We start from the raw sequence: 26,902 nt of genomic DNA, 5'->3' as shown, positions 1-26,902 counted from the left end.
GCCGCTATTGCACGCACATGTCAGCTGTTCACCGCCGGAGCCCACATCAAAGCATGGGATCTGACCTCGGACGTACTATCCCGTCCGAGGTCAGAAAGGGGTTAAAGGAGTTGTCCAGGCTTCCGCACAAGTCTACCGGCACTATATATGTCTGCAGACTTGTGAATCCTCACAGCGCACAGTGCACACTGTCAAGATTCTCCAGTGCCAGCAGCGAGCAGTAAAGGGATCACAAGTTTTTTTTATTTGCATACTTCCAGCTACATTCAGACTAGAAGTATCTGGACTCGTTCAATTCACTTGTATTGAGTGAGGCCACACATGTCTAGTTGGCATGTGACTGCATGTATGCAAATCACTTACTTGGCCGCACACTTCCGGCAGTGAAAAATCCTGACAGCAAACACACTGTGAGGCCAGTCTCACACGTCCAGATAATTCCGGTACCGGAATTATCCGTGTCCGTGTGTCCGTGTGCTTACGTTGAACATCAGTGTGGCACACGTGCGGCAGCCGTGTGCCGCCCGTGTGCCGACTGAGGACCACACGGACCGTGCAGGAGACAGCGCTAGAGTTAAGCGCTGTCCCCTGCGTGCGGTGCTGAAGCCGGTTTTCATCCCTTCTTCCCAGCAGCGTTCGCTGGAAAGAAGGAATGAATAATCTTTTTTTTTTTTTTTTTTAAATAAAGTTGCCGGTAATCTGCTCCCTCCCACCCCCTGTGCGCCCGCCCGCTGGCATTAAAATACTTACCCAGCTCCCTCGGCGCTTACATCCTCTCAGCGTCGCTGCTTGTCCTGTGTGTGCGGTCACGTGGTGCCGCTTATTACAGTAATGAATATGCGGCTCCACCCCTATGATTAATTAATTAATTACTTTACACCTTGCAATAGAGGGATAAAGGGGCAGCTATATATAAAGCTATATATAAAGGCAATTTTGCAAGTGGAGCAAGCCTTGGTAGCATCAAAACAACTGTGCTGCACAAAGCTTGGCGAGATATTGGAAAAATGACTCCTGAGCTATGTTGGCATCATCTGGTGAGTATTTGTACAAGGGGATCCCCCACAGGAAAGATGCCTCTGCTATATATGCAGCGCTTTCCAACATTTCTGGTGTCATTGTGAAGGTTTGGGGCGGCTGCACATTTGACCCGTTGCTTTGCAAAGAATGGAATTCTCCCTGTCATGCAATGGATCTCAAACCTGCAGTTCTGTTCCGTGTATGTTCTAAATATCTTTTTTGCAACATGTGCATGAAATGTCTTAAAGTTTTATGCACTATGTTACTTGCACTGTAAAATATTTTCACTATGTAGTAACTTACCCTTAGGCCGGAGTCACACTACCCTATAATACGGCCAAGTCCTATGCTATAAAAAAATCACATAGCACTCGGACCAGTATTAATCTATGGGGAAACTCAGATCACCGTTTTTTTTTTCTCGGGCGTATTCAGCGTGCGAGTGATATTGCAGTATGCTACGATTTTACGCATATATCGGCTGAGTCTCGCCAATGCAAGTCTATAGGTGTGAGAAAAAAAAAATCGCACACCACGCGGACCAACCGTGTGACATGCGAGAAATACGCAACTATTTTCCTCATTGCAGCCCATTGAGCCATTAAATTCAATGAGGAAAAGCAGTGAGAAATGTAAAGCCATATGCATATCATGCGCATGTCATACGGATACTTAGATACCAGGAAATCGCATCCTCGCATTGCAAACGGATTACATGCGATCACCATACGGAGAACATTTGTACGATTCTCGGGAGAGAGAATCGGACCGATTTTTCATACATTAAGTGTGACTCCGGCCTTACAGAGGTTGTCCAGGCTTGCCTTTGATTTGGAAATAAAGTGACTCTATTTTTCAGAGTATACATAATGAATATGCACTGCACATCCAGCAGCAAAAAAATAAGCAGTTAAGAAAAAAAAGTGAATATCGTAAATAAATTACATTATGTATATATATATATATATATGTGTATATATATATATATATATATATATATATATATACAGTGGGGCAAAAAAGTATTTAGCCAGTCAGCAATAGTGCAAGTTCCACCACTTAAAAAGATGAGAGGCGTCTGTAATTTACATCATAGGTAGACCTCAACTATGGGAGACAAACTGAGAAAAAAAATTCAGAAAATCACATTGTCTGTTTTTTTAAACATTTTATTTGCATATTATGGTGGAAAATAAGTATTTGGTCAGAAACAAAATTTCATCTCAATACTTTGTAATATATCCTTTGTTGGCAATGACAGAGGTCAAACGTTTTCTGTAAGTCTTCACAAGGTTGCCACACACTGTTGTTGGCATGTTGGCCCATTCCTGCATGCAGATCTCCTCTAGAGCAGTGATGTTTTTGGCTTTTCGCTTGGCAACACAGACTTTCAACTCCCTCCAAAGGTTTTCTATAGGGTTGAGATCTGGAGACTGGCTAGGCCACTCCAGGACCTTGAAATGCTTCTTACGAAGCCACTCCTTCGTTGCCCTGGCGGTGTGCTTTGGATCATTGTCATGTTGAAAGACCCAGCCACGTTTCATCTTCAATGCCCTTGCTGATGGAAGGAGGTTTGCACTCAAAATCTCACGATACATGGCCCCATTCATTCTTTCATGTACCCGGATCAGTAGTCCTGGCCCCTTTGCAGAGAAACAGCCCCAAAGCATGATGTTTCCACCACCATGCTTTACAGTAGGTATGGTGTTTGATGGATGCAACTCTGTATTCTTTTTCCTCCAAACACGACAAGTTGTGTTTCTACCAAACAGTTCCAGTTTGGTTTCATCAGACCATAGGACATTCTCCCAAAACTCCTCTGGATCATCCAAATGCTCTCTAGCAAACTTCAGACGGGCCCGGACATGTACTGGCTTAAGCAGTGGGACACGTCTGGCACTGCAGGATCTGAGTCCATGGTGGCGTAGTGTGTTACTTATGGTAGGCCTTGTTACATTGGTCCCAGCTCTCTGCAGTTCATTCACTAGGTCCCCCCGCGTGGTTCTGGGATTTTTGCTCACCGTTCTTGTGATCATTCTGACCCCACGGGGTGGGATTTTGCGTGGAGCCCCAGATCGAGGGAGATTATTAGTGGTCTTGTATGTCTTCCATTTTCTAATTATTGCTCCCACTGTTGATTTCTTCACTCCAAGCTGGTTGGCTATTGCAGATTCAGTCTTCCCAGCCTGGTGCAGGGCTACAATTTTGTTTCTGGTGTCCTTTGACAGCTCTTTGGTCTTCACCATAGTGGAGTTTGGAGTCAGACTGTTTGAGGGTGTGCACAGGTGTCTTTTTATACTGATAACAAGTTTAAACAGGTGCCATTACTACAGGTAATGAGTGGAGGAAAGAGGAGACTCTTAAAGAAGAAGTTACAGGTCTGTGAGAGCCAGAAATCTTGATTGTTTGTTTCTGACCAAATACTTATTTTCCACCATAATATGTAAATAAAATGTTAAAAAAACAGACAATGTGATTTTCTGGATTTTTTTTCTCAGTTTGTCTCCCATAGTTGAGGTCTACCTATGATGTAAATTACAGACGCCTCTCATCTTTTTAAGTGGTGGAACTTGCACTATTGCTGACTGACTAAATACTTTTTTGCCCCACTGTATATATTTATATATACACATATATATATACATAATGTAATTTATTTACGATATTCACTTTCTTTTCTTAACTGCTTATTTTTTGTTGCTGGATTTGCAGTGCTTATATATATATATACTGTGTATACTGTATATATATATATATATATATATATATATAATCTTAAATGCACATTCTTTTTTGCAGTTGGGTTTAATTGAAAGTTTTTCATCATCAGACACCTATAGCCTCTGTATTGCACTGTCTATTGCTGGCTGCAGAATTAGTTAACTGAGAATCCATTAGCTACAGGTGCTTCTCACAAAATTAGAATATCATCAAAAAGTTAGTTTGTTTCAGTTCTTCAATACAAAAAGTGAAACTCATATATTATATAGAGTCATTTCACCCAGAGTGATCCATTTTACTTGGAGTACAATTCTGAAGTCACACAGCACAGTACGGGCTTTGGGAGCGGGCAGGTGCGTGACCATAAGTATGGGATTGCATACTTCCAGTCACATTCCAACTAGACCCAATGAGACCCCGCACGTCTAGTTGGCACATGACAGAAAATTGCATACTTGTGGCTACACACCCATCCATTTCCGACGTCAATGCTGAAGTATCCTGACAGCTCACACACTGCACACTGTGAGGATTCACAAGTCTGCAGTCACATAATGTCACTTCAGACTTGAGCGCCAAGCCTGGATAACACTTTTAAAAGTGCTTTTTCTATATATTCCCTATAAAATATAGAACGTCCTTTTGAGTTCTTACCTTTTCCCAAATGGATAGCACAATGTAGTCTGCTGAGACACCCAATGAGAAAATCATAATAAACTCATTATAAGGCTGCTGTCACACTAGCAGTATCTGGTCAGTATTTTACATCAATATTTGTAAGCCAAAACCAGGAGTGGAACAAATAGAGGAAAAGTATAATAGGAACATATGCACCACTTCTGCATTTATCACCCACTCCTGGTTTTGGCTTACAAATACTGATGTAAAATACTGACCAAATACTGATAGTGTGACGACAACCTAAGTCAACAGGAAGCCCAAGGTAGAATGACGGCTGTTTGGAAACATTTCCTTTAAACTTACTTGTCGGAAGAAATTAAAATAAGGCAAATAAGAATGGAACAAAAAAAATAACTAAATAAATGTCAGTGTTGTATTGTATCTTTACAGTTGGCAGGCTTTCTGCTGACTTATTTTTAGCAAAAACACCAAAATATTTCCAATGTTTGTAAAAAAAAAAAAATCTCATTTATTTTTTATTAAAACTTTGACATAGGGTATATAATAATATTGAAAAAAAATCAAAGCTTCGAAAGCAGAGTTCCATATACATTTCTAAACGTAATAAAATAATGCATTATACATACGGCCTGTCGGATCCCGACTCTGTTCTACTTGCTGTTGAGTTGCCCTGAAAAATTTATTTTCTTTTGTTCCTATTCTTTTTTCATATGCAGGAATAGAAATAAAGTAGATTTAACATAAAGCTGACTGACACCGTGCAGATTCATCCGGAAAATACTTCTGAGATAAAGCTCCAGGGAAACGGGGCCAGACTGAGACACCTCTTTTCAAAAGGCTTCAGCGACAATAAAAATGTTTTCATATTTCAAGATTGAAGCGAAGAAAAGAACATTCGCACATTTGGAAATAAAGTGACTCTATTTTTCAGAATATACATAATGAATATACACTGCGAATCAAGCAGCAAAAAATAATCAGTTAAGAAAAAAAAGTGAATATCTTAAATAAATTACATTATGTAAATAAATAAATATACACAGTACAGACCAAAAGTTTGGACACACCTTCTCATTTAAAGATTTTTCCGTATTTTCATAACTATGAAAATTGTACATTCACACTGAAGGCATCAAAACTAGGAACTAACACGTGGAATTATATACTTAACAAAAAAGTGTGAAACAACTGAAATTATGTCTTACTAGATGGCAGCCCGATTCTAAAGAATCGGGAGTCTAGAATCCATACATACTTTATTTATTCAAATGTAAGAATAATACAATTAATAAATAATAGTAAGAAAGAACAAAAATAATAGGCAGTATATGGAGAAAACACCAAACAAAAGTTCAAAATTGGTGTGAAAATGTCACTGAACCACTTCACAACTAAATATATATAGTTTTGGTAAATGGTATTATCATTTTTTTGACGAAATTCGGCAGGAGCTTGAAGAGCAACGTCACTGGGCCCGCCTCCACGCAGTAGAAACTTGCTGAGGTAAAAATTCAAAAATCACACCAAAATGGCGGGCGGAGTGTGTCACAGTACGGCACGTTTCTGATTGGTCGCTCGCAGCAGGCGGCAACCAATCAGACACTGGACACTGTTGACGTCACTTATCTCCGGACATTAGCTCCGGACATTAGCTCCGGACATTAGCTCCGGACATTAGCTCCGCACATTAGCTCCGGACATTAGCTCCGCACATTAGCTCCGGACATTAGCTCCGGACATTAGCTCCGGACATTATCTCCGCACATTAGCTCCGCACATTAGCTCCGGACATTAGCTCCGGACAAAGCCACGGAAGTTGGCACAAATTGCAGGAAGTAGTATTATAGGCAATTAATCTCCGGACATTAGCTCCGGACATTAGCTCCGGACATTAGCTCCGGACATTAGCTCCGGACAAAGCCACGGAAGTTGGCACAAATTGCAGGAAGTAGTATTCTAGGCAATTATATATTAGATATTCTAGGTTCTTCAAAGTAGCCACCTTTTGCTTTGATGACTGCTTTGCACACTCTTGGCATTCTCTTGATGAGCTTCAAGAGGTAGTCACCGGGAATGGTCTTCCAACAATCTTGAAGGAGTTCCCAGAGATGCTTAGCACTTGTTGGCCCTTTTGCCTTCACTCTGCGGTCCAGCTCACCCCAAACCATCTCGATTGGGTTCAGGTCTGGTGACTGTGGAGGCCAGGTCATCTGGCGTAGCACCCCATCACTCTCCTTCTTGGTCAAATAGCCCTTACACAGCCCTTAAACAGTCGGTTTCTTGTGCACCTTTTTCTACCACACATTTTTCTGCCACTCAACTTTCCATTAATATTCTTGGATATAGCACTCTTTAGCAATGACCTTTTGTGGCTTACCCTCCTTGTGGAGTGTCAATGACTGCCTTCTAGACTTCTCTCAAGTCAGCAGTCTTCCCCATGATTATGGAGCCTACTGTAACAGATTAAGGGACCTTTTTAAACCCTTGGGAAGCATTTGCAGGAATTTTTGTTAATTACCATATATACTCGAGTATAAGCCGACCCGAGTATAAGCCGACCCCCCTAATTTTGCCACAAAAAACTGGGAAAACTTATTGACTCGAGTATAAGCCTAGGGTGGAAATGCAGCATTTACCGGTGAATTTCAAAAATAAAAATAGATCATTATTTCCCCATAGCTGTGCCATATAGTGCTCTGCACCGTTCATATTTCCCCATAGCTGTGCCCCATATAGTGCTCTGCACCGTTCATTTTGTCCCATAGCTGTGCCCCATACTGTGCTCGGCACCGTTCATTATTGCCCCATATCTGTGCCCCATATACAATGCTCTGCACCGTTCATTTTGTCCCATAGCTGTGCCCCATATACAGTGCTCTGCACCGTTCATTGTGCCCCATAGCTGTGCCCCATACAGTGCTCTGCACCGTTCATTGTGCCCCATAGCTGTGCCCCATATACAGTGCTCTGCACCGTTCATTGTGCCCCATAGCTGTGCCCCATATACAGTGCTCTGCACCGTTCATATTGCCCCATAGATGCTCCACATAAATCTGTGCCGCCGCTGCTGCTGCAATAAAAAAAAAACACATACTCACCTCTCTTGCTTGCAGCTCCCAGCGTCCGGTCCCGGCGCCTCCATCTTCCCAGCGTCTCTGCACTGACTGATCAGGCAGAGGGCGCCGCGCACACTATATGCGTCATCACGCCCTCTGACCTGAACAGTCAGAGCGCAGACGCCGGGAAGATGGAGGCGCCGGGAAGATGGAGCGGCGCCCGGCGGCTGGAACGCGGACAGCTGAATATTACATACTTACCTGGTCCCAGCGATCCTGACGCTCCCTCTGCCTGGTCTTCGGTGCCGCAGCTTCTTTCTCTATCAGCGGTCACCGGCACCACTGATTAGAGAAATGAATACGCGGCTCCACCCCTATGGGAGGTGGAGCCGCCTATTCATTTTCTTAATGAGCGGTCCCACGTGACCGCTGAAGAGGGGAAGACGCTGCAGCACAGAAGATCGTGGGAGGGCAGGGGGAGCGCCAGGATCGCCAGGACTAGGTAAGTATACCTCAGCGCCCTCACCCCCTCACCCGCTGACCCTGCCACCCACCTTGACTCGACTATAAGCCGAGAGGGGCACTTTCAGCCCAAAAATTTGGGCTGAAAATCTCGGCTTATACTCGAGTATATATGGTAGTCTAATTTATGCCCCTTTCACACATCAGTTTTTTGCCATCAGTCACAATCTGTTGGATCGACGCATCCGTCGCAGATTGTGAAAAACTGATGCGACGGATCCATTTTTTGGACAGATCCGACTAGGGCATCTGGCTAATTGGATCGGAGCATGATTTGACGGATCTGGCGTTATAGACTTCCATTCTAGCAAACGACAGATGGCGACGGATCCATCGCTGTCCATTTTTTCAATGTACACAAAATATGTTACTTTGTCCGTTGTCTCCGGCCACCGGACAATTTTCGATGGATCCGGCAAACGACGGATGAAACGTGAGGCAATCCATCGCAATCCGTTGCTTATACAAGTCTATGAGAAAAAAAAGATCCGGCGGCATCAGTCGCAGGATCAGTTTTTTTAAAAATTCGACGGATTGCGACTGATGGCAAAAAACTGATGTGTGAAAGGGACCTTACTGACATAATTATTTTTGGGTTTTCATTTTCTGCAAGGCATAATCATCATCAACACTAACATAAATAAGCACTTGAAATAGATCACTCTGTAATGACTCTATATAATATATGAGGTTCACTTTTTGTATTGAAAAACTGAAATAAATTAACTTTTTGATGATCTAATTTTGTGAGAAGCAACTGTAGCTTGTTTTTTGCAACTCTGCTATTTTATTATTTGTCTTTTACACAGACCTCATCAAAGGAGAGCTGAACTTTCCTTTAATCATAAATCAAATACGTCACAAACCCTCATCAGAACAAACTCACTGATGGATTCTTAGTTAACTCATTCTGCAACCAGCATTAGGGCTCTTCCACATGTCCTGATATTTCCGGTATCGGAAAAACCAGTACCGGAGATATCAGTGTCTGTGTGTGTAATACTTGTGGCATATGTTTGACAATCATGTGCCAGCCGTGGGTCGCATCAGTACCACACGTACTGGCACTTGGGAAGCAGCGATACTGTTCACGATGTTTCCCGGCTCTGGGTGCTGAATATAGCCTGCATCATTCTACCCTTTTCATTCTGCGAACAGCGCCAGCAGGGGAGAATGTTCAGAGTTATATTCAACTGATAACAGTATTCACCAGCTGCCACCTGCACTATAATTAAATAAGAAAACTGGCATGGGATTCCCCTGTATTTTTGATAACCAGCCAGGCAAAACTGACAACTGAGGGCTGCATACATCAGCTGTCAGCTTCAGCAAGGCTGGTTATCAAGAATAGAGGGGTTCCCAAGATCTTTTTTTTAATTATTTAAATAAATTATGAAAAAACGGCATGGATTCCCACCCCCTTTTTTTGACAACCAGCCAAGCTAAACAGACAGCTGGGGTCTGGTATTCTCAGGCTGGTAAGGGGCCATAGATATTGGCCCTTACCAGCCCAAAAATATCAGCCTGCATCCGCCCAGAAAATGTTCATCTATTAGATATGCTAATTCTGGTTCTTTGCCAGGCTCTTCCCATTTGCCCTGTGGCAATGGCAGGTGGGGTTCAAATATGTGGGGTTGATGTCACCTTTGTATTGTCTGGTGACATCAAGGCCTCAGCATAGTAATGGAGAAGTGTCTATAAGACACCTGTACGTTACTAATCCTATAGTATTGTAAATAAAGACACAGCCAGAATAAAGTCCTTTATTTGAAATAAAAACAAAACACACCTCTTTTCCATTTTTATTTAAAAATAACAAAGTTATAGTCACCTAACCCCTAATTTAATTGAATAAAAAAACAATATCCCTCACCTGTCAGTCGTTCTGTCCCACGCTGTAATCCATGTCTGAGGATAAATAGTTTTCAGCTTGAACGGTGCCAAGATGCGACTGTCCAGGCTGAGAACCACTGGTGAATGAGTTGCTGCGAGCACAGCATCAGTGACTAGTGGTGATGTTATTGAGGTTACCGCCGGTCACTGAGGTTGCGTTCCAAGCCAGGCTGAACTGCAGTGACCTCAGCACCGTGAGAAAAAGTCACTGAGTTCACCGCAGTTCAGCTCACTGAGTTCACTGCAGTTCATCGTGAGAAATTTTAATAATGCCATCATAGCTAGCAGATCCAGTGAGCAATTCTCATGCACCATTGGTGGCTCCATGCTGACCACCCACAAGGTCCAAAGTAGTAAAAATTACAAAGATTCCGTGGAACCAGAGAATTTATATTGGGATAAAATGTAGCCAGAAATACAACAATAATGATAGCTGCTATTTATCATTGTATTTCTGGCTTGATAAAGGCCTGTCATGGCTGAAACTTCACATCGTCTACCTCATTTTTGTATTTTCACTGTGTGATTTTAAGAATGGAATAAAAGCTACACTTCATCCCAATGTAAATTATCTGGTGCCTCCGAATCTTTGGAATTTTTATCTTAGCCAGCAAAGTTCCCCTATAAATAGTAACACGATACTGCAAAAAAGTCCAGCTGTATATTATTTGTGGCGGTCTTTGGGACTCGAGTGGTTGATGAGTACATCCCTAACATTTTAAGGTGGTGCAGTTGTTATGATCAAATATATTTTGAGTTATTTTTTGTAATTATATAGTATGCAAATTGTCTCGTCAAAGTGGAAGAGGACTAGAACTCTAGCGCCACCTATTGGAAGTAGCAGTCCTAAAAGTCAGTATTGACCCTTTAACTAGCCTTGCCACATGACTTAGGATAAAAGCCTCATTGTGGTTCTTACCCATTAGCTGTGACATTTCTATGTTTAATATCCCTTTTCTGTGACACCACTGTACACAAACTTACAAAACTGTGAAATTGCTGCATGCAATAACTCTTTTGTAAGACTGTAGAGTGTGTAGTGACTAGAGATGAGCGAATTTGATCGAGTCCCCGCTTATTCAGTGAGCGCTATAGCTTGCCGAATAAGCAGGGACCCGATCAAATTAGCTCATCTCTAGTTGTGAAACCACTGAATTTGTTATTTTTCTTGTGACATCAATGTATTTATTATTTTTTCTGTGACATCACTGCATTTATCATTTCTCTTCTGTGACAACACTGTAATTAATATTTCTCTTCTGCGACCTCGCTATATTTATTTTTTCTGTGACATCACCGCACTTATTATTTCTCTTCTGTGACATCACTGCATTTATCATTTCTCTTCTGTGGCATCACTGCACTTATTATTTCTCTTCTGTGACATCATTGTATTTATTATTTCTCTTCTGTGACATCACTGTATTTATTTCTCTTCTGTGACATCACTGTATTAATTATTTCTCTTCTGTGACATCATTTTATTTATTATTTCTCTTCTGTGACATCACTGTATTTATTTCTCTTCTCTGACATCATTGTATTCATTATTTCTCTTCTGTGACATCATTGTATTTATTATTTCACTTCTGTGACATCACTGCACTTATTATTTCTCTTCTGTGACATCATTGTATTTATTATTTCTCTTCTGTGACATCACTGTATTTATTTCTCTTCTGTGACATCACTGTATTAATTATTTCTCTTCTGTGACATCATTTTATTTATTATTTCTCTTCTGTGACATCACTGTATTTATTTCTCTTCTCTGACATCATTGTATTCATTATTTCTCTTCTGTGACATCATTGTATTTATCATTTCTCTTCTGTGACATCACTGCACTTATTATTTCTCTCCTGTGACATCACTGTATTTATTATTTCTCTTCTGTGACATCATTGTATTTATCATTTCTTTTCTGTGACATCACTGCACTTATTATTTCTCTTCTCTGACATCATTGTATTTATCATTTCTTTTCTGTGACATCACTGCACTTATTATTTCTCTTCTCTGACATCATTGTATTTATTATTTCTCTTCTGTGACATCACTGCATTTATCATTTCTCTTCTGTGACATCACTGCACGTATTATTTCTCTCCTGTGACATCACTGTATTTATTATTTCTCTTCTGTGACATCATTGTATTTATCATTTCTTTTCTGTGACATCACTGCACTTATTATTTCTCTTCTGTGACATCATTGTATTTATTATTTCTCTTCTGTGACATCACTGTATTTATTATTTCTCTTCTGTGACATCACTATATTTATTATTTATCTTCCATGACATCACTGCACTTATTATTTCTCTTCTGTGACACCATTGTATTTATTATTTCTCTTCTGTGACATCATTGTATTTATTATTTCACTTCAGTGACATCATTGTATTTATTATTTATCTTCTGTGACATCATTGTATTTATTATTTCTCTTCTGTGACATCAATGTATTTATTATTTCTTTTCTGTGACATCATTGTATTTATTATTTCTCTTCTGTGACATCACTGTATTTATTATTTCTTTTCTGTGACATCATTGTATTTATTATTTCTCTTCTGTGACATCACTGTATTTATTATTTCTCTTCTGTGACATCATTGTATTTATTGTACTTGTTCTGTAACATTTCTGTTCAAAATAGAAGGGGCCCTGTTAGATGTTGTGTTGGTGCTAGATACATCTAGGGGTATATTCACACAGTGTTTTGTTCACCTGTATTTGGAAATGGGTTAGATTCATAATACTCTCTGAATATTCTCTGATGTCGATGTACCCTTAGACCCCTATATAGATTAGTTGAAAATCAGCTGAACCAGCCAATATAGTTGGCATTGACCAGCCACCGAATTTGTGTGATGACCTCCATATTCTCCCCTAACAGATGATGTCAAGGGAGACTTGGGTCTGGTAGTTTAAATACAGATGTACAACCCTTTTGTTCTCTTGGAGATAAGTCGCTCTGGTGGTGGATTTTCTCCTCTCTCCCCATTGAATGCACAACCTAGAGTTCACGTGTTTGGAAGAATTGGGAGAGACAACTGCTGACCGGACATTCTTGTTTGTGTATGGCCAACTTAATTGTCGAATCAAAAAATGATTTTATAGCAAAGTGTCCCATTACAGGACAGTCAGAGATCTTAAGAACTGCATGAAAACATCTTAGAAAATTTGATAATTTATTATTGTAGTCAAAAAACTAAAATGATAGGCGCCTGTGATACAACAAAAGAATGTAATCAATGTCCTCAAGAATGGAGTATGCAGTCCACTCTCCACCGATTAACAGATCAGGGAGAATTATTCTAATGTAAACTAGTAGATGTTCCATTTTATGCCTCATCCATAATCATCCACAGTTCCATCATTCAAGTCTCATGAATGTACAGACACCAGCTGAATTGAAGGTAATCAATGCTTCCTCCCCCATGCCAGTCCAGTAACATGCATCCAACTGGTGAAAAGAGACAGTGCAGATCCACCGACTTTCAGAGTAATAATAGAATATTTCATTTAATACCTTTACAAACACAGCTTACCCCTGACAAAGCTAAGTCTTCTGGGTAATTTCACAATGCATCGCCGGGAACGGAAGATGGCGGCCGGCGCGGTGGACAACGGAGGGTGAGTATAGCAGGTTTTTTGTTTTTTTTAATTATTTTTAACATTACATTTTTTACTATTGATGCTGCATAGGCAGCATCAATAGTAAAAAGTTGGGGACACACAGGGTTAATAGTGGCGGTAACGGAGTGCGTTACCCGCGGCATAACGCGGTCCATTACCACTGGCATTAACCCTGTGTTAGCAGTGGCTGGAGGGGAGTATGCGGGCGCCGGGCGGTGACTGCGGGGAGTAAGGAGCGGCCATCTTCTTCCGGACTGTGCCCGTCGCTGATTGGTCGTGGCTGTTTTGCCGCGACCAATCAGCTACTTGGATTTCCTTGACAGACAGAGGCCACAACCAATGAATATCCATGACAGAAAGACAGAAGGACAGAAAGACGGAAGTGACCCTTAGACAATTATATAGTAGATATATATATATACATAGCACTGTTTAATAGCTTTCGCTTGTTACCCTGAAGAACCTAAGCATCCCGAAAGGTACCTGTCCCTAAGTAGTACTTCTACAAGTGACGTGTCTATGGCCTGTGAGCAGTGAGTTCATTGCGTGTGTGGCTTTGGGACTTCTGCCCTTTGGTAAGTGGTAGCAGCATGGATTGACTTGGGTGTGTGGGCTGGTTGGGGGTACATGTTGTGCACAATCTGCAGAACGTGAGTGAGGGGCGAGTGTAAGATAAAGCTGTAGAATAACGTGGACCCCTTATAGTCACAACCATGTCACGGGGACGAGTGAGGACCCTGTCTGAGATAGTGAGTTAATTAAATAAGCTATTCTATGTCTACCCAGGTTTGCCTGGTCCTTGGTTTTGTGCCAGGTCAATAGACTGTATATTGGCTTTTTTTAACCCCTGCCCTCCGGCTTAACCTTAGCGAATGAGGTCGCATTCGGCTGAGTCTCAGCCTCATTGTAATAGTATGAATCATTTATAACCATTAGAATAACCGCTTCTAACAAATTTAATCACATTTTTTATTAAAGTGCAATTCAGAGAGGGTTTCATTTAATTCCCTCTGCGATTTTTTTTCTTTTATTAGCAAATTTACAGCATCAAAGAATTTGAAGCTGCAAAATTAAATCTACAATGGGAATAGAGTATTAAGCCCAATGGATTATAGATCTGTGACTGCCAATCGCGAGATGGTGAAGCTTTAATTAACTGCATTGTGGCGACTGAAGGAACATCAGCACGTCTACTCTTTCCGTGATTTTATTCATACTGATTAATGCAAGCAAGCAATACACACACATTTCCAGTGCTGTATAAAAGTTTTAGGCAAATGTAGAAATAATGCTGCAGAGCATAAAAATATACCGTAAGTGTTAAAAGTTTATTTTTATCAATGAACAAAAAAATCAAATCAAGATTTGGTCCAATCGCTCTTTGTCTTCAGAACTGCGTCAATTTTTCTAGGTACACATACACACAGTTTGGGATTCCTGAAGATAATAGGTGTATAAGTAACCAATTATACCAATTACGAGATAAGGATCATCATTTTACTTCTATTGATGAAAACATTCTTACTTCGCAGCAGTTTTTTTTCACACCTGCCTAAATCTTTTGCCTTGCACTTTATATATACAAAACAGTTACGGTACTCTGATACCTGACCCGGCTCGTTATTGACTTTGTTCCTAGATTATCCTTAAATTGATGTCTGTAGTAGACCTTCCTGGACTGATTCACCCTTTTTTTGCCCGTTTACTTTCTCTCTAATTCCGTGTCTGGTTCTGACCTTGACTTTTTTTCTGGCATTTACTGATGCACTCTGTGGCTCTATCTTCCCTGAATAAATCTGGCTAAATTACAATTCCTGCCACCTCACTCCACCAGCCAGCAATTACTCCATCAATGTAATACAGAGACTTTTGCAGTACAGGACAGATCCCTTTACATGGTAAAAGGCTGAACATCAAAGCATTCTTTGGAAGCAGGGTAGCGGGCTGCAAAGAATCAAGCTCTTTAAAGAGTTGCCAGAACTCCACATACATCCCATTACAATGTCATCCTGGGACACCTATGACCCCAGTGTGGTAGGGATATTAAGAGTTCAGCTTTCAGCTCTACAAAACAAGTGCATGCCCTTTACGATTAGTTTGAGGCATAGTTTATTCTAACCAAAATTTCTTGAGAAGAACAGATTTGTCAGGAAGCAGGCTTTACGTGCCTTCATTTAATGGGCAAAACATCTATAAAACCCAGACTGTCAACCTCATCTGCTTGATTGAAACACTACAAATCATCGGAGACATCAACAAAGGTTGTCTATTCAAACTGTTTATTATTAGATTGTGACCATCTATAACTGCGATTTGGGCAACAATCTGACAACATTTTGTTGGTTTTTAATGCAGAAATCCAGGTACAGACACGGACGAAAGTGTTGGCACCCTTGAAATTGTTCAAGAAAATGAAGTATGTCTCCCAGAAAATGATTGCAAATATACATGTTTTGTTATAGACATGTTTATTTCCTTTGTGTGTATTGCAACATCACAAAAAAAAACAGAAAAAGGCAAATTGGACCTAATTTCACACAAAACCCCCAAAATGGTCCGGGCATAATATTTAGCACCCTCAACTTTATATTTAGTTGCACATCCTTTGGAATAAAGAACTGCAGTCTTATAATCAACAACAAGCTTCTTATACCTCTCACCTGGAATTTTTGACGACTCTTCTTTTGCAAACTGCTCCAGGTCTCTCGTATTTGAAGGCACCTTCTTAAGATTTCTCCACAGGTGTTCAATGGGCTTTCGATCCGTACTCATTGCTGGTCACTTCAGAACTTTCCAGCACTTTGTTTCCATCCATTTCTGGGTACTTCGTGAAGCATGCTTGGCGTCATTGTCCTGCTGGAAGACCTATGACCTAGGAAGCAATCCAAGCTTTCTGACACTGGGCTCTACATTGGGACACAAAGTCCTTTGTCAATCTTCAGATTTCATGATGCCTTGAACACAGTCAAGGCACCCAATGCGAGAAGCAGCAAAACAACCCCAAAACATCTTTGAACCTCCACCATATTTGACTGTAGGTACTGTGTTTTTTTTCTTTGCAGGCCTCATTAATAGTAGAATGATGTGCTTTACCAAATAGCTCTATCTTGGTTTCATCTGTCCACAAGATGCTTTCCGAGAAGAATTTCGGCTTATTTATGTACATATTGGCAACTTTTTTATGTCTCTGTATCTGCAGTGGGGTCCTCCTGCATCTCTTCTCATAGAGTTTCATTTCATTCAAATGTTGATAGATAATTAGAGTTGACGCTAATGCACCCTGAGCCTGCAGGACAGCTTGAATTTCTTTGGAGCTTGATTGGAGCTGCTTATCCACCATCCAGACTATCCTAAGTTGAAACCTTTCATCAATTTTTCTCTGTCGTCCATGCCCAGAGAGATTAGCTACAGTGCCATGAGTTGTAAACGTCTTTATTATGTTGAGCACTGTGGACAAAGGAACATCAAAATCTCTGGAGATGGACTTTTAACCTTGAGATTGTTGATATTTTTCAACAAATTTGATTCCCTAGTCCTCAGACAATTCTCTTCTCTTTCTGTTCTCCATGCTTAGTGTGGCACACATAGACACAAAATGCAAAGATTGAGTCAACTTCTCAATTTTATCTGATTTCAGGTGTGATTTTCATATTGCCCACACCTGTTACTTGCTACAGGTGAGTTTTATTGAGCATCACTTGCTTGAAACAAAGTTGTTTACCCACTATTTTGGAAAGCTGCCAACAATTTTGTCCAGCCCATTTTGGGGGTTTTGTGTGAAAATTATGTCCAATTTGCTTTTTTTTCTCTGTTTTTTTGTGTTGTTCCAATACACATAAAGGAAATAAATCTGTGTAATTTCAGTAATTTTATAAGAGAAATACTTAATTGTCTGGAACAATCTCAAGGGTGCAAACACTCTCAGCTATCACTGTAACTCTAAAAGTATTTGCACACGTCACATTTTTCCCGCTTTTTTGCCACGAAAATCGCAGGATTTGAAGTATATGAGGTTTCTGAAATCTCATGCACACGTTGCTTATTTTTTACTTGTAGATTTAAAGTAGTTTCAAATCTGCGGTATTTAAATTTTTTTCTCCGTTTTTTATTCATTCTAGTGACTGGGAAAAAATACGTAAAACAAAGCACCAAAAACGTAGCAAAAACACGCTTATTTTCCTCTACATTTTACCTGCTAACATGTCGGTATTTGCAGAAGAAATGTCTGTAGTAAAAGCTTAATGTGTGCACATACCCTAATGGATTCACTTACCGAATATACTCGAGTATAAGCCGACCCGAGAATAAGCCGACCCCCTAATTTTGCCACAAAAAACTGGGAAAACTTAATGACTCGAGTATAAGCCTACGGTGGAAAATGCAGCAGCTACGGGTAAATGTCAAAAGTAAAAATAGATACCAATAAAAGTAAAATTAATTGAGACATCAGTAGGTTAAGTGTTTTTGAATATCCATATTGAATCAGGAGCCCCATATAATGCTCCATAGAGTTCATGATGGGCCCCATAAGATGCTCCATATTAAAATATGCCCCATATAATCCTGCATAATGGTTAATAATGGCCCCATAAGATGCTCCATAGACACATTTGCCCCATATAATGCTGCACAAATGTTGATTATGGCCCCATAAGATGCTACATACAGACACTTGCCCCATATAGTGCTGCACAAACGTTCTGGCCCCATACTGACACTTGCCCCATATAGTGCTTCCCAAACGTTCTGGCCCCATACAGACACTTGCCCCATATAGTGCTGCACAAACGTTATGGCCCCATATAGTGCTGCACAAACGTTATGGCCCCATAAGATGCTCCATACAGACACTTGCCCCATTTGCTGTTGCTGCGATAAAAAATAAAAATCACATACTCACCTCTCCGTCGCTCAGGCCCCCGGCACTTTCAATATTCCCCTGCTCCTCGTTCCGGCGCCGCTCCATCTTCAGCGTCTTCTGCATTGACGTTCAGGCAGAGGGTGTGCACTAACCACGTCACCGCGCCCTCTGACCTGAGCGTCACTGCAGAAGGCGCTGAAGACGGAGCGGCGCCGGAACGAGGAGCAGGTGAATATCGCGCAGCGCTGCACTCCCCGTTATACTCACCTGCTCCTGGCGCGGTCCCTGCTTCCCCGACGCCGGCAGCTTCTTCCAGTACTGAGCGGTCACCGTTACCGCTCATTACAGTAATGAATATGTGGCTCCACCCCTATGGGAGGTGGAGCAGCATATTCATTACTGTAATGAGCGGTACCATGTGATAGCTCAGTACAGGAAGAAGCTGGGGCGCCGGGAAGCAGGGACGTGCAAGGACCGCGCCAGGGGCAGGTGAGTATAATTAGACAGCCCCCCGCTCCCCTTCCCCTGCCAACCCCTGGGTATGACTCGAGTATAAGCTGAGAGGGGGACTTTCAGCCCCAAAAAATGGGCTGAAAATCTCGGCTTATACTCGAGTATATATGTGTTATGTAGGCAATCCAGTGACACAGTGTGCCAGCAATCAGAGCACATACAGTGCTCTGACAATAACCCAAAAACAATAGAACGAGCTCTGAGACGTGGAATCTCTGTAGACCGCAATACCTGAACCTAACCTTAACACAACTAAAGGCAGCTGTGGATTGCGCCTAACACTACCTATGCAACTCGGCACAGCCTGAGGAGCTGACTAGCCTGAAGATAGAAAAACAAGCCTGACTTGCCTCAGAGAAATACCCCAAAGGAAAAGGCAGCCCCCCACATATAATGACTGTTAGCAAGATGAAAAGACAAACGTAGGGATGAAATAGATTCAGCAAAGTGAGGCCCGATATTCTAGATAGAGCGAGGATAGCAAAGAGAACTTTGCAGTCTACAAAAAAACCCTAAAGCAAAAAACCACGCAAAGGGGGCAAAAAGACCCACCGTGCCGAACTAACGGCACGGCGGTACACCCTTTGCGTCTCAGAGCTTCCAGCAAAACGAAAAGACAAGCTGGACAGAAAAAGTAGCAACAAAAGAAAAAAGCACTTATCTAAGCAGAGCAGCATGCCACAGGAAGATCCAGAAGCTCAGATCCAACACTGGAACATTGACAAGGAGCAAGGAAGACAGAATCAGGTGGAGTTAAATAACAAAGCAGCCAACGAGCTCACCAGAACACCTGAGGGAGGAAGCTCAGAAGCTGCAGTACCACTTGTGACCACAGGAGTGAATTCAGCCACAGAATTCACAACAGTACCCCCCCCTTGAGGAGGGGTCACCGAACCCTCACCAGAGCCCCCAGGCCGACCAGGATGAGCCACATGAAAGGCACGAATAAGATCTGGAGCATGGACATCAGAGGCAAAAACCCAGGAATTATCTTCCTGAGCATAACCCTTCCATTTAACCAGATACTGGAGTTTCCGTCTAGAAACACGAGAATCCAAAATTTTCTCCACAATATACTCCAATTCCCCCTCAACCAAAACCGGGGCAGGAGGCTCAACAGATGGAACCATAGGTGCCACGTATCTCCGCAACAACGACCTATGGAATACATTATGTATGGAAAAGGAGTCTGGGAGGGTCAGACGAAAAGACACAGGATTGAGAATCTCAGAAATCCTATACGGACCAATAAAACGAGGTTTAAATTTAGGAGAGGAAACCTTCATAGGAATATGACGAGAAGATAACCAAACCAGATCCCCAACACGAAGTCGGGGACCCACACGGCGTCTGCGATTAGCGAAAAGTTGAGCCTTCTCCTGGGACAAGGTCAAATTGTCCACTACCTGAGTCCAGATCTGCTGCAACCTGTCCACCACAGAATCCACACCAGGACAGTCCGAAGACTCAACCTGTCCTGAAGAGAAACGAGGATGGAACCCAGAATTGCAGAAAAATGGAGAGACCAAGGTAGCCGAGCTGGCCCGATTATTAAGGGCGAACTCAGCCAACGGCAAAAAGGACATCCAATCATCCTGGTCTGCAGAAACAAAACATCTCAGATATGTTTCCAAGGTCTGATTGGTTCGTTCGGTCTGGCCATTAGTCTGAGGATGGAAAGCCGAGGAAAAAGATAGGTCAATGCCCATCCTACCACAAAAGGCTCGCCAAAACCTTGAAACAAACTGGGAACCTCTGTCAGAAACAATATTCTCAGGAATGCCATGCAAACGAACCACATGCTGGAAGAACAAAGGCACCAAATCAGAGGAGGAAGGCAATTTAACCAAGGGCACCAGATGGACCATTTTAGAAAAGCGATCACAGACCACCCAAATGACTGACATCTTTTGAGAAACTGGAAGGTCAGAAATGAAATCCATCGAAATACAGTGGGGCAAAGAAGTATTTAGTCAGTCAGCAATAGTGCAAGTTCCACCACTTAAAAAGATGAGAGGCGTCTGTAATTTACATCATAGGTAGACCTCAACTATGGGAGACAAACTGAGAAAAAAAAACCCAGAAAATCACATTGTCTGTTTTTTTATCATTTTATTTGCATATTATGGTGGAAAATAAGTATTTGGTCAGAAACAAACAATCAAGATTTCTGGCTCTCACAGACCTGTAACTTCTTCTTTAAGAGTCTCCTCTTTCCTCCACTCATTACCTGTAGTAATGGCACCTGTTTAAACTTGTTATCAGTATAAAAAGACACCTGTGCACACCCTCAAACAGTCTGACTCCAAACTCCACTATGGTGAAGACCAAAGAGCTGTCAAAGGACACCAGAAACAAAATTGTAGCCCTGCACCAGGCTGGGAAGACTGAATCTGCAATAGCCAACCAGCTTGGAGTGAAGAAATCAACAGTGGGAGCAATAATTAGAAAATGGAAGACATACAAGACCACTGATAATCTCCCTTGATCTGGGGCTCCACGCAAAATCCCACCCCGTGGGGTCAGAATGATCACAAGAACGGTGAGCAAAAATCCCAGAACCACGCGGGGGGACCTAGTGAATGAACTGCAGAGAGCTGGGACCAATGTAACAAGGCCTACCATAAGTAACACACTACGCCACCATGGACTCAGATCCTGCAGTGCCAGACGTGTCCCACTGCTTAAGCCAGTACATGTCCGGGCCCATCTGAAGTTTGCTAGAGAGCATTTGGATGATCCAGAGGAGTTTTGGGAGAATGTCCCATGGTCTGATGAAACCAAACTGGAACTGTTTGGTAGAAACACAACTTGTCGTGTTTGGAGGAAAAAGAATACTGAGTTGCATCCATCAAACACCATACCTACTGTAAAGCATGGTGGTGGAAACATCATGCTTTGGGGCTGTTTCTCTGCAAAGGGGCCAGGACGACTGATCCGGGTACATGAAAGAATGAATGGGGCCATGTATCGTGAGATTTTGAGTGCAAACCTCCTTCCATCAGCAAGGGCATTGAAGATGAAACGTGGCTGGGTCTTTCAACATGACAATGATCCAAAGCACACCGCCAGGGCAGCGAAGGAGTGGCTTCGTAAGAAGCATTTCAAGGTCCTGGAGTGGCCTAGCCAGTCTCCAGATCTCAACCCTATAGAAAACCTTTGGAGGGAGTTGAAAGTCCGTGTTGCCAAGCGAAAAGCCAAAAACATCACTGCTCTAGAGGAGATCTGCATGGAGGAATGGGCCAACATACCAACAACAGTGTGTGGCAACCTTGTGAAGACTTACAGAAAACGTTTGACCTCTGTCATTGCCAACAAAGGATATATTACAAAGTATTGAGATGAAATTTTGTTTCTGACCAAATACTTATTTTCCACCATAATATGCAAATAAAATGTTAAAAAAACAGACAATGTGATTTTCTGGATTTTTTTTTCTCAGTTTGTCTCCCATAGTTGAGGTCTACCTATGATGTAAATTACAGACGCCTCTCATCTTTTTAAGTGGTGGAACTTGCACTATTGCTGACTGACTAAATACTTTTTTGCCCCACTGTATGTGTCCAAGGCCTCTTTGGGACCGGCAAGGGCAAAAGCAACCCACTGGCACGTGAACAGCAGGGCTTAGCCCTAGCACAAATCCCACAGGACTGCACAAAAGTACGTACATCCCGTGACAGAGATGGCCACCAGAAGGATCTAGCCACTAACTCTCTGGTACCAAAGATTCCAGGATGACCAGCCAATACCGAACAATGAAGTTCAGAGATAACTTTACTAGTCCACCTATCAGGGACGAACAGTTTCTCCGCCGGACAACGATCAGGTTTATTCGCCTGAAATTTTTGCAACACTCGCCGCAAATCAGGGGAGATGGCAGACACAATGACTCCTTCCTTGAGGATACTCGCCGGCTCAGATGAACCCGGAGAGTCGGGCACAAAACTCCTAGACAGAGCATCCGCCTTCACATTTTTAGAGCCCGGAAGGTACAAAATCACAAAATCGAAGCGGGCAAAAAATAACGACCAACGGGCCTGTCTAGGATTCAAGCGCTTGGCAGACTCGAGATAAGTAAGGTTCTTATGATCAGTCAATACTACCACGCGATGCTTAGCTCCTTCAAGCCAATGACGCCATTCCTCGAATGCCCACTTCATGGCCAGCAACTCTCGGTTGCCCACATCATAATTACGCTCAGCAGCCGAAAACTTCCTGGAAAAGAAAGCACATGGTTTCAACACTGAGCAACCAGAACTTCTCTGTGACAACACCGCCCCTGCTCCAATCTCAGAAGCATCAACCTCGACCTGGAACGGAAGAGAAACATCTGGTTGACACAACACAGGGGCAGAACAAAAACGATGCTTCAACTCCTGAAAAGCTTCCATAGCAGCAGAAGACCAATTAACCAAATCAGCACCCTTCTTGGTCAAATCGGTCAATGGTTTGGCAATGCTAGAAAAATTACAGATGAAGCGACGATAAAAATTAGCAAAGCCCAGGAATTTTTGCAGACTTTTCAGAGATGTCGGCTGAGTCCAATCCTGGATGGCTTGGACCTTAACCGGATCCATCTCGATAGTAGAAGGGGAAAAGATGAACCCCAAAAATGAAACTTTCTGCACACCGAAGAGACACTTTGATCCCTTCACAAACAAAGAATTAGCACGCAGGACCTGGAAAACCATTCTGACCTGCTTCACATGAGAGTCCCAATCATTTGAGAAGATCAAAATGTCATCCAAGTAAACAATCAGGAATTTATCCAGATACTCACGGAAGATGTCATGCATAAAAGACTGAAACACAGATGGAGCATTGGCAAGTCCGAACGGCATCACTAGATACTCAAAATGACCCTCGGGCGTATTAAATGCAGTTTTCCATTCATCTCCTTGCCTGATTCTCACCAGATTATACGCACCACGAAGATCTATCTTAGTGAACCAACTAGCCCCCTTAATCCGAGCAAACAAGTCAGATAACAATGGCAAGGGATACTGAAATTTCACAGTGATCTTATTAAGAAGGCCGTAATCAATACACGGTCTCAGCGAACCATCCTTCTTGGCTACAAAAAAGAACCCTGCTCCCAGTGGTGATGACGATGGGCGAATATGTCCCTTCTCCAGGGATTCCTTCACATAACTGCGCATAGCGGCGTGTTCAGGCACGGATAAATTAAATAATCGACCTTTAGGGAATTTACTACCAGGAATCAAATTGATAGCACAATCACAATCCCTATGCGGAGGTAGGGCATCGGACTTGGGCTCTTCAAATACATCCTGATAATCAGACAAGAACTCTGGGACCTCAGAAGGAGTGGATGACGAAATAGACAAAAATGGAACATCACCATGTACCCCCTGACAACCCCAGCTGGATACCGACATAGAGTTCCAATCCAATACTGGATTATGGGTTTGCAGCCATGGCAACCCCAACACGACCACATCATGCAGATTATGTAGCACCAGAAAGCGAATAACTTCCTGATGTGCAGGAGCCATGCACATGGTCAGCTGGGTCCAGTACTGAGGTTTATTCTTGGCCAAAGGTGTAGCATCAATTCCTCTCAACGGAATAGGACACCGCAAAGGCTCCAAGAAAAACCCACAACGTTTAGCATAATCCAAATCCATCAGATTCAGGGCAGCGCCTAAATCCACAAACGCCATGACAGAATACGATGACAAAGAGCATATCAAGGTAATGGACAGAAGGAATTTGGATTGTACAGTACCAATGACGGCAGACCTATCGAACCGCTTAGTGCTCTTAGGACAATCAGAAATAGCATGAGTGGAATCACCACAGTAGAAACACAGACCATTCAGTCGTCTGTGTTCTTGCCGTTCAACTCTGGTCATAGTCCTATCGCACTGCATAGGCTCAGATTTAATCTTCGACAATACCGCCAAATGGTGCACAGATTTACGCTCGCGCAAGCGTTGACCGATCTGAATGGCCAAAGACATAGACTCATTCAAACCAGCAGGCATAGGAAAACCCACCATGACATCCTTAAGAGCCTCAGAGAGACCCTTTCTGAACAAAGCTGCCAGCGCAGATTCATTCCACAGAGTGAGTACTGACCACTTCCTAAATTTCTGACAATATACTTCTATATCATCCTGACCCTGGCACAAAGCCAGCAAATTTTTCTCAGCCTGATCCACTGAATTAGGCTCATCGTAAAGTAATCCGAGCGCCAGGAAAAACGCATTGACATTACTCAATGCAGGGTCTCCTGGCGCAAGAGAAAATGCCCAGTCCTGAGGATCGCCGCGCAAAAAAAAAATAATAATCAAAACCTGTTGAATAGGATTACCAGAAGAATGAGGTTTCAAGGCCAGAAATAGCTTACAATTATTTTTGAAATTAAGAAACTTAGTTCTATCACCAAAAAACAAATCAGGAATAGGAATTCTTGGTTCTAACATAGATTTCTGATCAATAGTATCTTGAATCCTTTGTACATGTGTAACGAGATTATCCATTGAAGAGCACAGACCCTGAATATCCATGTCCACACCTGTGTCCTGAAACACCCAAATGTCTAGGGGAAAAAAAAGACTGAACACAGAGCTGAGAAAAAAAAATGATGTCAGAACTTCTTTTTTCCCTCTATTGAGAATCATTAGGTTGGCTCCTTGTACTGTTATATAGGCAATCCAGTGACACAGTGTGCCAGCAATCAGAGCACATACAGTGATCTGACAATAACCCAAAAACAATAGAACGAGCTCTGAGACGTGGAATCTCTGTAGACCGCAATACCTGAACCTAACCTTAACACAACTAAAGGCAGCTGTGGATTGCGCCTAACACTACCTATGCAACTCGGGACAGCCTGAGGAGCTGACTAGCCTGAAGATAGAAAAACAAGCCTGACTTGCCTCAGAGAAATACCCCAAAGGAAAAGGCAGCCCCCCACATATAATGACTGTTAGCAAGATGAAAAGACAAACGTAGGGATGAAATAGATTCAGCAAAGTGAGGCCCGATATTCTAGATAGAGCGAGGATAGCAAAGAGAACTTTGCAGTCTACAAAAAAACCCTAAAGCAAAAAACCACGCAAAGGGGGCAAAAAGACCCACCGTGCCGAACTAACGGCACGGCGGTACACCCTTTGCGTCTCAGAGCTTCCAGCAAAACGAAAAGACAAGCTGGACAGAAAAAGTAGCAACAAAAGCAAAAAGCACTTATCTAAGCAGAGCAGCAGGCCACAGGAAGATCCAGAAGCTCAGATCCAACACTGGAACATTGACAAGGAGCAAGGAAGACAGAATCAGGTGGAGTTAAATAACAAAGCAGCCAACGAGCTCACCAGAACACCTGAGGGAGGAAGCTCAGAAGCTGCAGTACCACTTGTGACCACAGGAGTGAATTCAGCCACAGAATTCACAACATATATGGTACTTTTTTTGCATCTGTAGACCTCAGTGGCAAGAAATCTTCTTTATAGTCATCCTCAGATGACATAACTAGAGATGAGGCGACCAGTGGATCATCAGGAACGTCGGGTTCGACCAAGCCAAAAGCCACATAGGGAATGAAAGGTGCGAGGAACGAGACAGAGCCCTGCCGCTACATTCTAAGGGTATAAAACTTCCTCCTTCTACCAATCAGTTCATCTCCCGGCGGTATGACTCCCACCGTACGTTATCACCTGTACCATATGTGACTTGTTTTCACTGGACAGCCTCTTTAACTATGACTGAGCAACCAAATACCAACTATTTATAGGACGATATATCATTTATACTATTCCAAATCGCTCTTGCCAAGCACTTTTTATTCAATGATATATTACATGCAGACGGGGAAAAGAGATTATTTGTAAAAACATCTTAATCCAAGCTAACAGTAAGGACCCTTCATCATCTAAAATAATTGTCATTTCTTCAAAGCTTCACAAGTGACTTCTTATGACAAGTGGATTCCAATGATGCTACACCCGAAGCCAGACGTTAGCACGGCAATCCGCATATACAGTTCGTTAAGTTTATGCTAATTTTTT

The 26,902-nt window shown here is 42.2% G+C and overlaps 1 protein-coding gene across 3 annotated transcripts in view; it reads right to left on the bottom strand.

The window, feature by feature from the left end:
- The window catches only part of THNSL1 (threonine synthase like 1), an 81,783-nt gene that overhangs the window by 31,593 nt on the left and 23,288 nt on the right, over positions 1–26,902 (bottom strand). The window lies entirely within an intron of this gene.

Source organism: Ranitomeya imitator, chromosome 6 (assembly GCF_032444005.1).
Source record: "Ranitomeya imitator isolate aRanImi1 chromosome 6, aRanImi1.pri, whole genome shotgun sequence".
Lineage (NCBI taxonomy): Eukaryota > Metazoa > Chordata > Amphibia > Anura > Dendrobatidae > Ranitomeya > Ranitomeya imitator.
The sequence above is the reverse complement of the archived record's forward strand: the minus strand, read 5'-3'. Positions and strand labels throughout refer to the sequence as shown.